This window comes from Lactuca sativa, chromosome 7, assembly GCF_002870075.4.
Source record: "Lactuca sativa cultivar Salinas chromosome 7, Lsat_Salinas_v11, whole genome shotgun sequence".
Classification (NCBI taxonomy): Eukaryota; Viridiplantae; Streptophyta; class Magnoliopsida; order Asterales; family Asteraceae; genus Lactuca; species Lactuca sativa.
Genome location: NC_056629.2, coordinates 193,190,618 through 193,206,450, shown reverse-complemented (window position 1 = coordinate 193,206,450; position 15,833 = coordinate 193,190,618).

Below are 15,833 nucleotides of genomic sequence, written 5' to 3'. Positions count from 1 at the left end.
CCCAAAAGACGCAATCTTCAAAATAATCTTCAGCCCAACAATCTCCCCCTTTGCGTAATTTGGAGCAAGACCTTCACTTTTTACATGGGCCAGCAGCTGAAGCAGGTACCTTCTTCTTCACGGTGCTAAACAGACATTTGGTGATGGAGAGAATGGTCTGTCTAAACCGGATGTACCAATTGATCATGTCGTTGAAGTACTTGATGTCATCAGCCGAGTTCTCTTTACACCGTTTGATAATCGATAACACATGCTCCAAACAAGCTGTGGTGTAAAGGTGTTTGTCAGCTAAAGCGAAGAGACATTTCTGTCCTTCGGCTCTAGTGAAAATAACCGAGTTGCGTCTCGGATCGATCTTGCCCATTTTCATTTGGTTGAGATCACTGGCCGATCCCACAGGAGCTATCTTCGGTTTCTTCTTGAAGACTATGGCAACCTCCTGATCCATTAGGGCAACCTCCATGATGTAGCAAGCTAACATCCTTTTGACATGGTCTATAATGGGACCATATTCGGCTTCATTAGTCAAAAGGATATTATATAGGACAATCCAATCATGAGGATTTAGGTTTGGTAGATCCGCCAGGGAGATAAGATGAGCAGTTCTTGCAGATCCTCGAATGAGCTTGAACTTAACATTTGTGAACCTCCCTACGGCATAAGGCTTCAGCACCCGAACGTTCACAATCTTCTGGGCGCTCCATGTAAGGTATTGAGGACGAGCAGCCGCCAGATAGAAGTCAATGAGCTCCCTATCAAGCTCATCGTTCGGATGTGGGACTTCAAAGATGTTAGAGAAGGCGTGGAAGATGAACGCCTTTCGAGTCAGCGGCATATCAAACTGCGAATCGACAGTGTTGTTGCAGTCGAACGAGATAACCGGCTCGAGCCATAATATGCTAGGAGTTTCTATGGCCTCTTTGATCAAACGCTCCCTGGTCCAGGCAGGGAAGAGAGTCTTCCGGCTCTCAAGGAGATCGTGGGCTTCCTATTGCTTGCGTTCGGCTTCTTCAGCCTCTCGCGCCACACGACTGGCATCATCGTCAGCATTGCGACTGTTCTTTCGTTTTAACATGTCAGCAATGGTCTCCCTGTCTTCATCTTCATCTTCATCTTCTTCCTCAGCTATGTTTTTGCCCTTGTTCTTCACACCCGAACCCGAAGCTTGACCAGTCTGAGGTGGTTCGGTTGTGTGAGTAGCTTTGGAGGAAGGAGGTGGTTTCGATCCTTTCTTCTCATCTCCCCCTTGTTTCGGAATGGACACGAAACTCGGAAGGCCTTCGATTTTGCTGAGAAGGTCCATGGCCGGAGAGAGCTTTTTAGCGATGGTTCGCCTCATCGAGTGATTCAGAATAGGATCGTGTGCTTCTAGGATGTTGGATAATGTTGCGTGGACATCCGAAACACACGTTTTGATCACCTCCCTTTCGGATCGAAGAGCTTCCAATTGTTGTTCGGAGTTGGAAGGTTGCGTGCTCTTGACCTTGAGGGCGGTTGTTTTGCTCGCCAAAACGTCCATCAAAGAATTTTCAGCTGCAAGATCCTCTTGTGGCTTAGCGAGGCGGGCATCGATGGAGGCACGAAGTTCCGAGTTGTCGTCGCTTAGGTTTTGGCGAAGGGCAGCGAACGAAGTCAACTCCGTTGAGACGAACTTGGCCAACTGCTGAACAATTGGTTCCAAAGTTGTCTTAGTGGCGTCAGCGCTTTCCTGCAAAGACTTCAACAGGACAGTAGCGTCGGAGAATAGTTTATCGACTTTTTCGGCCGCAGGCTCATAGGCTCTGGTTGAGGCGTCAATAGCAGCCGTTGCGGAGGCCATCGAATCATGTTGAGCCCGGGAGAAGGCATCAACAATTTTCTGAAGTTGCGCTTCAGATAGAGAAGACTGCTGGTTGGAAGAGGAGGCGAGAAGTAGATCAACCTTCTCGTGAAGCTCTTTAAGATGCTTCTTTGTCACTGGAGCATCATCCTCCTCATCACTCTGAACTTGAAACGGACTATAGTAGACCGAATCAAAGTTCATGTTTTCCCCACCAAGGTAAGTGTCGTCTCCATCAGAGGCATTTTCTGGAGATGGAGGGGGTGGTGAAGCTGGGGGTGTTGTGGTTGGGGTATGTTGAGTTTGAGTATTGGGTGGTGGTTGAGTGTGGGTAGGTTCGGTTGTATGTGTTTCGGTTTGTGGTGGTTCGGTTACGGGAGGGGTTTCGGTTACTGGTGGTGTTTCGGTGGCAGTTGTGAAAATGGGTGGTGGTATAGGGAAAGATGTTGGTGGAATAGTGGGGTTTATGGTGGGAATGGAAGTAGGAATAGTTGGTGGAGGTGAAGGAACTGGGGAATTATGAAGTTCCATCTCTGGGGTAGGGGACCGAGGTGGTGTGTTGCCTCGTTGAGGAGATTCGCCTCCTTGAGAGCCGTCAGAACCCGAACTCTCACCCTCAGAGTCACTTGAAAAAGAGGGAATAACAAGCTTTCGCTTCTGTTGCGTCTTCCTCCTCTTCGGCTGTGGGGACTGTGCAGCCTTCGGTTGTTTCCTCTTTTTGGGAGAAGGTCCCTTTGGAGCTTTGGACGCTTGCTTCCCTTTTTCAGCCTTTTTGCCCCTGCTCACCGGTTTGTCTGCATCATGGATCAACCTGAGCATATCTGGTGTTAGTTCCCTAGCACCAGTTGGCCTAAACTCCTTGATCGTCCGAATTAATCTGCTGTCAGATGGCACGTTGGCATACATTGTCTCCGGGATGGAGCCAATGAAGGAAAATTTCGATGCATCTGAGACGATGATCTTCTTGGTATGGAACGTACCAACAGAAGACATCGATGCACCGTCAGCAGTGGGAACATCAAACTTGTCCATGGCCCATCTTGTAATTAAGATCCAGAATCGGGCCAACGACACCTCAGAGTGTCGTGATGATGAAGAAAGGCTCTGGATGAGCTGTTGCCATAGGACCATCCCAAAGTCCAGATTAACCCCATTGTAGATGGCATACATTATCGACAGAAAGAGGCGACTAGCACCGTCGGATCCTGAGCTCCGCTCCGACAAGCCCTTGAAGAGGACTGTGAACAAGCCGTTCCATTGAGGCGACAAGCAGGACTTCTTGAACTTTGCGACGGAAGGGAGAACCTCCGTGTACCCCATGTTGTAAAACATGTTAAACAGATACCCAACCAGAATCGTCTCCGGGTTTATTCTTGAAGGGTCAACAGCCAACCCTAGCATTGTGCAGAACCGTTGTCGAGAAACGGATGTTTTGTGTTCAGCAATTTCAAAGAACACCCGTTCGACTGCCTTGTCGTAATAAGCAGTCACGTAAACCTGCGATAGGGCCACCATGGGAACAGATTCGATTCTTGAGAGAGCGGTGGCTATTTGAGAGTACTTGAGGCACTCGATTATCGGCGACATGTAGGAGTCGTACGCCAATGGGTTGAGGTCAATAACCAGACATTGTTGTGGGCGGATGGGGAGGATCTATGAAGTAGCATGAACAGAAGAGGATTCAGCCATTTTTGCAGGAATGAAGAAGATGATGAATAGGAAACTGTTTGGGAGTTTTTGCTCTTTGGAAATTTTGGAGGCAGTAAAGAGGTAAAAGGTGGTGTAGACGGCTTTTTATAGTAGGTGATAGGAGAGAGAAAAATCGTTTCAAATCTCTTATGGAAATACGAAACGGGTTCTTGAGTGACAGATGGATGACAGTTGGGGCGTGCGATGATCACGTAGGAGAGAGAGTGTCAGGTTCCTAGGATCACGCCGCCCAACAAGCGCCGTTTCAGAGAGAAATAACGTTTCCATTTCCACACGCGCCTTTAATTCCAGAGTGATGACGCTTGGATATCGCACACGCGTCCACAAGAGTCAGTAAAAGCAAGGCCGTTTCAAATTCACACGCGCCCATTTTTTTTTCGTCGTTTGAATTTTAATCCTTTGAACTCCCGCCGAGTCAGCAACCTTTTCGTCTTATCCTTTTAAATGACAGCTTTTGAATGAAATAGCCATGTGGATTGTTTTTAACCACAACTTCATAATTAACCACCGGGTAATAATACAGCCTGTAAAAGTTAGTAACGGAAATTTGGAAAATCAAAGATTTTCGTGTAAAGAGTGTAAAAGGAAAAGAAATAAAGCAACTCTTTTAAGGATATTATGTGATGTCAATAATGACACGAAACTGATGATCCCGGGCACGAATCTCTTCCTTCAAGGTCAAGAAAGACCTTAAAGTGCTAGTGTGGATTCCCGTTGAATTACAATCAAACATTTATTAAGAAATGTTGAAAGGCTTCTTTTAATTAGGTTAAATAAGGGTGGTTTTCGCTTTGATTCATCAATTCTGTTCTTGAAATAAGAAAGAAAGTGAACAAAGTACTTGTGAGACCGGTGTAGCCTGTTGAACAAGTAGGTAGGAATAAATTTTAAAGTGGCTTGGAAAAAAATATAAAATCTCAGAGAAAAAAGAATTAAAATTGGATCCCAAGGGAAGAAATGTTATGGTGATTAACAATTTCATAGGAATCGCACAACAGAAAATTTGAGATTTCATTAGGGTACATTCGTCAATCCATTGGTGAAAACTTGAGCAAATTAATTGTTCACTGTCAATTCATTAGGTGTTGAATTTTGGGTTTCACTCAGCTCGTAGTGACACGAAACTAAGATCATAAACACAGATGTTGTGTAACCATAAACCTCAGTGGTAATTTCTGAGAGTCTCAAGGGTTACGTTGATGAAACGAATGTAGTGGAGAAGAGTTATGGAGATGGTGTAAGAAGATATAGTACCTCTGCTGCGAAAATAAGGACCAAGCAGGAAACTCTTAACTCATGTGAGAAAAGAGTGAGGTAGCTCACGATGAGAATAAATATGTTAGCCTTATTGGGAAGACAAGGTTTGTGTATACCAGGTCATGAAAGCTATTATTCAAAATCTTATGAGGCTTGGGACACATACAGCAGCATGCTTCTAGGGACACTTAAGTAATTCGTCAAATATATCCCCATAAACGAACGAACACACAAGAGAATAAGAATAAAAAAATAAAAAAATATTTTTGGAGTTTTAGAGATTAAAGAAAATAAAAGAAATAAGTAAGAAGAAAAAAAATAAGACTTAAAAAAAACTTTGGAAAGAATATGAAAAACCAAACCCGAACGTTCGGTTGGTTTCGGTTGGGAAAAAGTTGAAAAACCGAACCCGAGCGTTCGGTTGGTTTCGGTTCTAGAAAATTTTGAAAAACCGAACCCGAACCTTCGGTTGGTTTCGGTTTAAGAAAATTTTGAAAAACCGAACCCGAACCTTCGGTTGGTTTCGGTTTAAGAAAATTTTGAAAAACCAAGGAATTTAAACATGCAAGTGAAAAATATTTTTAACACAAAGAAAAACAAAATTGTACAAGAAATATACAACAGAGAAAAACTACCTTTGAAGTAATGAGCGAGTCAGATGGTTGAACCGAACCCAAACGTTCGGTTGGTTTCGCTTCTTACGTTTGAGGTTGAGAGGTAGTGTGAGGTACTGACTCTGATTCCATCATACCTAGCCCTTGCAATATTTTATTGAATGATGCTTCAGGAAGAGCTTTGGTAAAGACGTCAGCCAGTTGATCAGTGGTTCTTACGAAGTGAACTTCGATGTTTCCATCTTCCACGTGATCTTTGATGAAGTGATACCTCAGTGCTATGTGTTTGGTTTTAGAGTGTTGCACTGGGTTATGACAGATCCTAATTGCACTTTCAGAGTCACAATATAGTGGGATCTTCTGCATATTGAGTCCATAGTCTCGAAGTTGACTCTAGATCCAAATCACTTGTGATGTGCAGGATGCAGCGGCAATGTATTCCGCTTCGGCAGTAGACAACGACACACACGTTTGTTTCTTGGATTGCCAGCTGACCAACTTCCCATCAAGGAATTGACAGCCACCAGTTGTGCTTTTTCTGTCGAGTCCACATCCTCCAAGATCAGCATCAGAATAGGCCTGAACGAAGAAGCCTGAGTTGGATGGATACCAAAGACCTAGGGAGGAGGTTCGCTTGAGATAGCGTAAGATGTTCTTCACTGCAAGCATGTGAGGTTCGCGTGGGTTTGCCTGAAATCGAGCACAGTAACACACAGAAAACATGATATCAGGCCTGCTAGCAGTTAGATACATCAGTGAGCCAATCATTTGGCGATAGAGCGTGATATCGACAGCCGGTTTGTCTAGAGATGGGGTAAGCTTGGTGCCGAATGCCATTGGGATTTTAACTTTTGAGTCGCCCATCATGCCAAACTTTGCTAGGAGAGTCTTCGTGTAAGCTTCCTGATTGATAAAGATGCCTTCGGGTCCCTGTCTAATATTTAAACCAAGGAAAAAGTTAATAGGACCCATTGAGCTCATTTCAAATTTAGTCTCCATCAACTGTCTGAATTCAGCTGTTAAGATGGGATTCGTGGAGCCAAAGATGATGTCATCGACATAAATTTGAACTATCATAAGGTGGTTACCTTTCTTTTTGCGAAAGAAGGTTGGGTCAACCGAACCTTGTTTGAATTTAGACATCTTTAAAAATTTTGTTAGCGTTTCATACCAGGCTCTCGGAGCTTGTTTGAGACCGTACACAGCTTTATCTAGAATATAGCAATGGTTTGGATACTTTTCGTTCACGAACCCAGGAGGTTGCTCCACATACACAGTTTCTTCGAGTTCTCCATTGAGAAATGCACACTTGACGTCCAGTTGGAAAACTCCAAAGTTTTTGTTAGCAGCATAAGCCAGAAATATTCTAACAGATTCTAGCCTAGCTACTGGAGCGAAAGTCTCTTCATAATCTATCCCTTCCTCCTGGCAGTATCCCTTTACAACCAAACGAGCCTTGTTCCGTATTACATTCCCTTCCTTGTCCATTTTGTTCCTGAAAACCCATTTTAGACCAACAACCGAAGCACCTGGAGGAGTTGGAATGAGGCGCCAGACTTTGTTCCTCTCAAATTCGTTCAGTTCGTCTTGCATTGCTTGAACCCAATCAGAGTGATCGAGGGCAGTATTAACTGTCTTCGGTTCAACTTTTGATACGAATGAGTTAAACATACAAAATTCAACCTTTGAAAATAAGGATATCTGCTTTGCCTTCAGTTGTGATCGGGTCATAACCTTTTCAGATACATCACCAACTACTTGAGAGATAGGATGATCTTTGGTCCATTTGGTAAGAGGAGGGTAATTTGGATCAAAGGTTGGGTCTAGTTCAGCATTGATCATTTCTTCTGGCTCAGATTGGCTATCGTAATCAAGCGTCATATCATCATGCTCCCCCTCGATTGATATGCTTTGAGAACTTTGAGGTTCAGGGGTTTCTTGTGGTACTGAGCTTTCAGGCGTTGAAGCACCTTCGGTTGGAGAGATACCTTCGGTTGGAGAAGCACCTTTGGTTGGTGAAGGACCTTCGGTTGAAGTTGTAGAACTTGGCTCCCCCTGGACTTGTGAGCTTGGCTCCCCCTCGACTGAAGCATTGTTGGATGGAAGGTCATCAGTAGTCGATCCTCCTTCATTCATTCTCCTTGCAGCTTCTTCGACTATCTACTTCATGTGGTCAACCTTGTTGTTTGCGGCACCTGCTTCGGAGAGAGAAGCTTTCTCTGGTTCGTCAAAGAGCTCCAGAAATTTTTCGTATAAATTGGCGATCGAGACTGTGACTTGGCCAGTTTGAAGAAAGATTTCCCCAGCGGTGTCTTCTTTGGCTTGTAGCTTCTTGACATAGCTATCGTCAAAGGTCACATAGTATGTCTCTTCAATCCTTCTCGAACGCTTGTTTAGGACCCTGTATGCCTTGGATGTGAGCGAGTAACCCAGAAAAATTCCCTCGTCGGCTTTGACATCAAACTTGTTGCGGTGTTCTTTAGAGTTAAAGATGAAACACCTTGAGCCGAACACATGGAAAAATTTCACATTGGGTTTTCTGTTGTTTAGTATCTCATATGGTGTGAGCGTGAATCGCTTGTTGAGATAGGACCTGTTCTATGTAAAACAAGCAGCAGAAATAGCATCAGCCCAAAAATAAAGAGGTAAGGAAGCGAAACTTAGCATAGTTCGGGCAGCTTCACACAAAGATCGGTTTCGTCTTTCGACTATTCCGTTCTATTGTGGTGTGTAGGGAGCTGAGAAATTGTGACTAATTCCCTTTTCTGCAAGAAACTCTTCAAACTCCCTGTTCTTGAATTCAAGACCATTGTCGCTCCTAAGGTTGCGAACAACCTTCTTGAGTTGTACTTCAATTTGCTTGATAAACACTTTCAGCTTTTCAGTCGCTTCAGATTTGAGCTTTAGAAAGAACACCCATGTAAATCGTGAAAAGTCATCAACAATAACAAGAATATACTTGCTACCACCGATGCTTTCGATAGATGAAGGACCACACAAATCGATATGAAGTAATTCGAGTGGTTCAACAACTTTTGTGTTGATTACAGATGGGTGGCTTTGACGACTCTGCTTCCCCATTTCGCATGCAGCACACAAATGCTCTCTGTCGAACTTGAGCAGTGGAAGACCCCTAACATGACCTCCAGTGACAAGTCGGTTGATATCTTTAAAGTTGAGATGAGAGAGTCTTCGGTGCCACAACCAGCTTTCGTCGGATTGAGCTTTTGATAACAGGCATATGGCTGGGTTTCCTTTGATGGGTTTCATGTTTAGAGGAAACATTTCATCCTTTCGCTCTGACTTGAGAATCACTTTCTTTGTCTTTTTCTCTATGATTTCAGAACCTTCATCATCGAATGAGACGTTGAGACCTGTACCTCCAACAAGCTGAGATACACTGATAAGGTTGTGTTGGAGTCCTTCCACATAAGCCACCTTCCTTATAGTAAAGTCACCATTTGTTATCATCCCGTATCCCTTTATGGTGCCGAAAGAGTTATTTCCAAACTTGACGTTGCCACCATTTGCAAGAGATCTGTATTCCCTGAGCTCCTCTTTCCTCCCTATCATGTGACGTGAGCAGCCACTGTCGATGTACCATTCTTCGTCGAACTACTCGTCACTTATAACCTGCAAAAATTAGGCAAATTTAGGAACCCAAAGTTTCTTGGGTCCACGTGAGCTTTTCATAGAAACAGGAACAGTAAGAGAGATGTCAACCAGATATGTTCGTTTTATGAGAGTTGTTTCATCTTTCTTTTTAATGGTAAAAACTTTTATTTTGTTAGGATTGGGTGTGTTCGGTTTGGACTCTGGTTTGGATTTATTGACCTTCTGCTTTCTCTTTTGTTCAGCCGACGAATGAGATTTATGAGAATTATGAGAACAAACAGAATTAGCTTTGGAGCAAGATGGAGATGAATTGGTAGACGAATAAGAAGAGGTAGAAGAAGTGGGTTTAGATGGAGATAGCTTCTTGACTGGAGACTCTAGGTGACCCTTTTGCTTTTGATCATTGGAGGGACTGATCTTAGAGTCTTGTTCTCTTTTGACTTCAGAACCGAACCTTTGCGTTCGGTTGGAGTTATTCTTGGAACCGAACCTTTGGTTTCGGTTGTTGTGACATTCAGGCTTTCCTACAGGATTGTTTTCATACTTCAGATTCTTGTATTGGTGTGAGAAGTATGCATTCTGGGATTGCCAGAATTGTTTCCTTTCAGAAAGGTTCTTCCTGTATCTTTGGTTCCTTTCTCTCTTCCTATTCCTCATCTGCTTGGGTTGATGATGAACATTCGCTTTCGTTTTCGGTTTCTCCTTGGTTGGTTCCTTTTGAACTGAAGGAGTTTTATTTTGAGCTGATGAAGGAGAGGGAACATCTTCTGTTGTCGAACTTTCATCCTCCTTAGGAATGTCTTTCGTACCACTGGTACTTGTCTCATCAAAATTACCTGGTTTATTCAAGGGTTCAGGTATGTATCTTCCTTTACTCATCCAGGAGGTTCTTTCAGATAAGCCAACGGTTTCATTTGCATTATCTATTGGAGCTTCCCAGAAGTACTCATCACATCCATCAGCATTGTCTTCGTTTACAATAGCTGTGAGTTCAGCTGTTTGATGTTCGGTTACTCCAGTCACCTTGTATACTTGATTCGGAGTGGTCCTGACCTTTTGATACACAACTGCTTTTTCTGCTAATTTCGGGGACTTTTGTTGGGACAAACGAGCGAACTCCACTGAATTTTCAGAAATAAGATTCTTGTGGTTTTCAGGTTCGCTTTTAACAAATTCTGAGCAGTCAACCATGTCCTCTACAGAAATTTCACTCATGTTTTCGTCCTCGTCAAGCTCAGATGCATTTTCAACATCAATTTTGTTTTCTGAGCTTACGTTAGCGTTTAAAGAGTCAAATTTTTGTATGGTTTCGGTTCTCAGTTTAAGTCTATCATTGTAACGTCCAAAATTTCGAAACAATTAAAACTTTTCAAAAACCACTCGTTTTAATAACGTTGTTACAAAAAGGTTTCCAATACATTATTTAACAAAGTATTTTCCCAGATTCATATCATAAAACACCAACGCGAGGAACGGTACGATCACGCCTTTGCCTTGCCACAGACTCTTGAGAACCTGAAACATAAAACCACAACTGTAAGCCCGAAAGCTTAGTGAGATACCCCCAGAATACCAACCACATATACGCCTTTCCAGGCCCTGACCTTCCGGTCCATGTGTCTCAGGGGACTTCCGTCCCTGCTGGGTAAACCTTCCGGTCCTACCCACGCCGACCTTCCGGTCCATCACACAACATAATCGCCTTCCGGCCCATAACATATTGCCTTCCGGCCCATAACATATCGCCTTCCGGCCCATAAGCATGAAATGCATATATATAAAATAACAAACAATCATATAGCAGTTCATAGACAACAATCGATCAACAGCTCACATATCATAGCATTACTCTAACAAGATACCGGTCTAGCCGGTCACTATCATAACATTACTCTATGAATCAGTCAACATACTAAGTGCATACATACGCCTTTCCAGGCCATGACCTTCCGGTCCACATAGTAATGCCTTCCGGCCTGTAACATATAATGACAAATACCCGGATTTCCATCCGGTAAAAAGGGTCGGCCTTGGTGCCATAAACCCTAGCGATATAGTGAGGATAACTCACCTCGAAACTACCGACTGAACAGATAGCTCAAGCTGCTCCGATCACTGATACGATCTCCACTCCTGGATAGCCGCCAATGCACTGATCTCAAACGATAAACAACAATTACCAAAATACCCCTGGAACCACTGGTCAATCCTTGGTCAAAGACAAGGTCAAAGCCAACCCCTGACTGACCCTACTCGTCGAGTCAACCCTGTGACTCGTCGAGTCCCCATACTCAGAACTTCACTTAGCCCGCGACCTAACTCGCCGAGTCACCCCAAGACTCGCCGAGTTCAATGACTCTGAGTCCACTCGCCCTCGACTCACCGATTCCTTGAGATTCCCTTTCCACACGTCGAGTATCCCCTTTTTACTCGACGAGTTCCTCCTGGAAGAATCGCGGGGCCACCCCGACTCAACTCGCCGAGTCTGAAGAACAACTCGACGAGTCCCAGTTATTCTTCAAGCTACTCGCCGAGTCTGTTCATCGGACTCGGCGAGTCTATGCAATGCAGTCGATAAAACTGCTTCCTGAGATAAGTTTTGTCCCGAAATACACAAACATGGGACCTTCTGGACCTCTAAAGGTCCTAATACAGGGTTATAGTCGTTTGGGTAACAATGCAATAATCCATCTAATCACCAAATGGGTTCCATAAACCCTAGATCCATGCACACATCAACAATACAGAAAGAATCTGAGATAATACCTGAATAACACACTCTCTGTGTCCCCAAACCGCAGAACTCGAATCCCTTGTTGTTCCTTTAGCCTAAACTCTTCTCCTCCTTGCACAACAATTTCTTCAAAGCCCTAATACCCTTCAATCTTGCTCTAGATGCCCACAGCCATTTAGGGTTCTTCTCAGTCGACTAAAGACGGACAATGACGGCCTATAAGTACCTTATATACGACCCAAACCCGAACGGTTAGGGTTTCCGCTGAACAGCGTCGACTCGCCGAGTCCACATCTGGACTCGTCGAGTCCAGTCGCGATCCCGCGACCAAGTCTGCAATCCTACTCGGCGAGTCTAGGCTCCAACTCGCCGAGTCCCCTCTTAAAACACCCCCAAAATCATAATTATATCAATATTTGAAATTCCGGGCTGTTACAACTCTCCCCCACTAGAACTAGACTTCGCCCTCGAAGTCTCACTCTGAAAATAGCCCCGAATGCTGCTCCCACATATCACGTTCCAGATCACAGTTCATTTCCGATCCCCTCCGGTGTTGCCACTGAACCAACACCAGAGGTACCTCCTTGTTCCTCAGAACCTTGATCTTCCGATCCCTGATGGCCACTGGTCTCTCAGCATAATTCAGGCTTGCATCCACCTGAATATCCTCTAATGGAACCACTGCCGGCTCATCGGCTATGCACTTCCTCAATTGCGACACATGAAAAGTGTCGTGGATCTGTCCCAACTCCGCTGGCAACTCCAACCGATAGGCTAGCCGGCCTATCCTTGCAATCACACGAAATGGTCCAATATACCGGGGCCCCAACTTGCCCCTCTTCCTGAATCGAATCACTCCTTTCCAAGGAGAGACCTTCAGGAGAACGAAGTCACCGACCTGAAACTCAAGCTCGGACCGGCGTCTGTCTGCATAACTTTTCTGTCGGCTCTGGGCGGTCAATAACCTCTGTCTCATCTGCTGAATCTGCTCTGTTGACTGCAGCCCGATCTCTGTACTGTCCATCGCTCTCTGTAACCAAGAATTACCCAAGATGCAACTCTGCTCTAAATCTCAACAATCACTTGACCCATAAGGGTTAGGAAACCATGAACCACCGGATCCCCGATCCAAAGCCCATTTCGTCCATTCCGGACCGACTGAGAGATCCATTCTCACTCTCAGAGTAACTCTCACAAGTTCTCCTCCTGCCATCACATACACATGCTGAACTAACCCCAACACCCGCAGGTTGGAAGACCCGATACACTGATGATATCCTCGAACATCTCCCAAGATGAACCACTACATCCACCCTACACTCCGATCAGAATCACACCGAGAATTTAAGATTCTCTCTCCCCCTGCATCCCTTCCGAGCCTCAACAGACATCCCCAAACCGGATGGGTTCCTACTTCGCTGCCGCGAACACGATGCTCGAAGCCATACTCGAAATACTTTAACCATAACTCTGCTCTGTAGCTTTCATTCTTGTGAACTTGCACTCCCCTTCGGAGTTTCACACCTTTCTCTTTTCCTCCCAAGGGACCCTCTTGGCCATAATGCCACTCCCACCGGTGCCACGGTGCTTGCCCTAAGCGACACCACCCTTGATGCGTAACTGCTATTCACATACTCTGGTTCTCATTGCAGGGCTCTCAATCCCATGCACTCTCTCCACTCATCAAAATCATTGCCTCAGCTAAACAAGATCACTAACCCGGGGCCAGACCTTCCAATGCAATCACACTGCAACATACACAATCCGCAATCTCAGACGGATCCAGCAATACCAACAGAGTCTCCAGCATGACTGGACCGACTCTCATAACACATACTAGCCACTCGAGGCTATATCTCTGTGGGTCCGTACACCCAAACTCTACGAACTCTCAGGTTCTAACTCTGAGAACCTTCCAGTTCCAGCTCTAGAAACATGCACAACATAATCCCATGGGATTAATGCAGTACAACCCATCACGTACCTCAGACATACCAATACTCTGATCGCATAACCCTGGTTACTTACTCAAGCTTGATCCCGGCCTTCTCTCAGGCCTCCACAAACAAATGCCCTAGGTCTGTATCCCGCCCCTCATACCTGACACTCGCTCTCGTCGGCCTATACCCTGAGCTGACAAACACTGCTGAGTCCCAACAGCTAAGCACCCTCACATACTCATCGATCTCCCGGAGAATTCTCCAATTCTCCCCCACTAAAGCACTGACTAACTGCCACCGACCGTCATTAATGACCTTTCAGAACAATCCTGCACAAAGAGAACATTTACACACTGACTGCTTCCCACCAGCATAAACAACCCTCAGCAAAACACATCTCCTCCCTGATCAATCCACTCAAAAGAATCCGGTCTTTCAATTATCCATTCTACGACTGCAGATGCTACCCGGCATTCAACCCAGTGCCGCATCTCCTCTATCAACCCTCACGAATGATAACCAACGGAATTCCCAAACAATAACCCATAACCAAACCCACAACCTGCAAAAGGGTGAATATTGCATCGAAAACCGCACAAGGATACCGGCACCAAAACACCAACTGTAACCATACTAAACCCTCAGGGAACAACGAATGCCAAAGCAAAAAACCTGAAGCACCAATCCATAACCATGCCCAATCCGCGAAACAACGAATACCGCATCAAAATCCACACAAGATACCAGCACGAACAATACGCCACAATCAACGCAAGGCAATCAAGACATCAAGAAAGCCTCATACCCGCAGCTGCCTCCGGCACTGCTCCGTCTCCCTCTGCCGCAAGCAAATAAGCACGACCCTGAGCCCTTGGGGCTCCGCTCCATCCTGTCCTCCTTCTGAACTCCTCAAGGTGGCCAGTGCTAGAGCCTGCACCGGTCCTGCAGAAAGCTGTGGACAGTTGACCCTCAAATGTCCAACCTGCCAACACTGATACAAATCCTCAAATTCCGAATTGGCACTGACTGCCGACAATCCCGTGCACAGTGCCCCTCCTTTCCGCACTTGCGGCATGCACCACCGGGCCAGCAAGCTCTGGTGTAACCCCTCCCACACTTCCCACAAGTGTGGCCGCGCCGATCCCCCATTCTAACATCTACGGTCCTGGACCGTTTCGGCGCCGACTGCGACTGCATCGGGGCCTGCCTCAGCTCACGCAACTGCAACTCAACCTCTAACTCACGCCACATGGCGGCCTCCTGCAACTCCAACAAGGTTTCACACCTCTGCGCAGACACGAACTGTCTGATATCCCTCTTGAGCATACTCAGATCTGAGCCCGCTCCGAAGCAAACGCAGGGCAAAACATCGCCCTCTCAATAAACATCCTGGTGATCTCAGTCACCGACTCCGAATCCTCCTTCAGCTCAAGGAACTCCCGAGCCAATCTCTCCCTCTCATCTCGCGGAACATAGCGAGTACTGAACATCTCTCTAACTGATCTCCCTGAAACCGCAGCCCTCTGCGCGTCGGAATATGACCCCATGGTCAATCTCCACCAATAGGTCCAGAGCACACCTCGCCCTCTGATCAGCAGGGCATAAACTCGTGGAGAAACACCCCTCCACGTCTGATAACCATCTCATAGCAGCAATCGGGTCCTGAACTCCATCGAATGTGGGAGGCTTCGCATAATAGAAGTCCCGATACTGAAAACCCCGACTAGCTCCTCTCTTTGCCGTTGCTACAGCCGCTGTAACTGCCGCGGCAGCCGTCTCTGCGAGAGCCGCATATCGCTCATCAAACTACTCAATCATAGCGGTCCTGATCGACCCAAACAATTCTGGCGACTCAGCCCGCAACAATGCAGCAACCTCATCACGCATGATTTCGCGAATCCTCGCATTCCGCTCGCTCGTGTTCGTCCGATCGATAACCTCCGACGGCACCGATCCACCCGGAACTCGCTCTCCAGCTCCCGATCCTGATCCGGATCCACTATCGTCATGCCTCGAGATCTCCATAATGAAGACACCCTACCAATCTCAGACACTTCCCAAAATCCTGGGATCCAACTCCCGCAACCCTACCCTAGAGACCATGGTTTCCCTGATACGCGTATGGGTCCTGTGCTTTCAGTAGT